The 1245-nt window shown below is 67.7% G+C and overlaps 1 protein-coding gene across 1 annotated transcript in view; it reads left to right on the top strand.

The window, feature by feature from the left end:
• The window catches only part of TRMT10A (tRNA methyltransferase 10A), an 18546-nt gene that overhangs the window by 1990 nt on the left and 15311 nt on the right, over window positions 1–1245 (top strand). The window lies entirely within an intron of this gene.

Genomic DNA, 1245 nt, shown 5'->3' with positions numbered 1-1245 from the left:
TTTTTTTTTTTTTTTTAGTCATCCCTGCCGGGGCCCCGTCGAAACTGTTCGAATTGGGCCCTGCACTTCCTAAAGCCGGCCCTGGGCATAGAGGCTGCAGGGGCAGGGGGGTGCAGTAGGGCTACCATATGTCCGGCTTTCCCCGGACATGTCCGGCTTTTCGGTCTATAAATAGCTATCCGGGGGGGATTTTTAAAAATCTAAAAATGTCCGGGATTTCCCCCCGGTCGGCTATTTATAGACAGAAAAGCGGCGGCCAAGCGCCGCTGGGCACCCAAAGCCCCTTCCCGGCTCCCCCCATCCCCTGCAGCCTTACCACGCTGTCCGGCCTGCAGCTGTCTTCCCCCTCCTCCACTCCCCTGAACGCTCCGCCCCCCTGCTCCTCCCCCTCCCCTGCTTCCCGCGAATCAGATCTTCAAGGGAAGTCTGAAAAGAAGCAGGGGCAAGCGGGAGGCAGCAGCAGGTAAGCTGAGGCGGAGAGGCATGAGGAAGAGAGCTCCGGGGAGGCATGGCCCGGGCCGAGTGGCGCCCGGCGGCCCCAGCGGCTCCGGCCCAGCTCGGGCCCCAGCGGCTCCGGCCCCGGTTCCGACCCCAGGGCGGCGACCCCGGCTCGGGCCCCAGCAGCGCCGGCCCTGGTTCCGGCCGAGCGCGCCGGCCCAGCCCCGGCCGAGCACCCCCGGGCCGGGCCCGGCCCCCAGCAGCACTGGCCCAGCCCCGGCCGAGCACCTCCGGCCGGGCCCCAAGCCCCACAACCCCGGCCGGAGTGCAGCCCGATTCCTGGGCTCTTTAAAGCCGGCCCGGGACAGGGAGTGGGGGTCGGATGGGTCGGGGGCTGTCAGGGGGGCAGGGGTGTGGAGAGGGGTTGGGACAGTCAGGGACAGGGAGCAGGGGGGGTTAGATGGGTCTGGGGTTCTGGGGGGCCTGTCAGGGGGCCAGGGGTGTGGAGAGGGGTTGGGACAGTCGGGAACAGGGGGGGTTAGATGGGTCTGGGGTTCTGGGGGAGCTGTCAGGGGGGCAGGGGTGTGGAGAGGGGTCGAGGCAGGCAGGTAGCAGAGGGGGTTGGATGGGTCAGGAGTTCTGGGGGTCCTGTCAGGGGGCGGGGAGCAGTTGGATAGGGCATGGGAGTCCCCAGGGGGTCTGTCTGGGGGCGGGGGTATGGATAAGGGTCGGGGCAGTCAGGGGACAGGTAGGGTTGTAAGGGGTTCTCAGGAGGGGGCAGTCAGGGGACAAGAAGCAGGGCGGCTT

This window comes from Terrapene carolina, unplaced genomic scaffold (genome assembly GCF_002925995.2).
Source record: "Terrapene carolina triunguis isolate 2854851 unplaced genomic scaffold, T_m_triunguis-2.0 Scaffold706, whole genome shotgun sequence".
Taxonomy (NCBI): Eukaryota; Metazoa; Chordata; order Testudines; family Emydidae; genus Terrapene; species Terrapene triunguis.
Note: the sequence above shows the minus strand (reverse complement) of the source record. Positions and strands in the feature narration are given on the sequence as shown.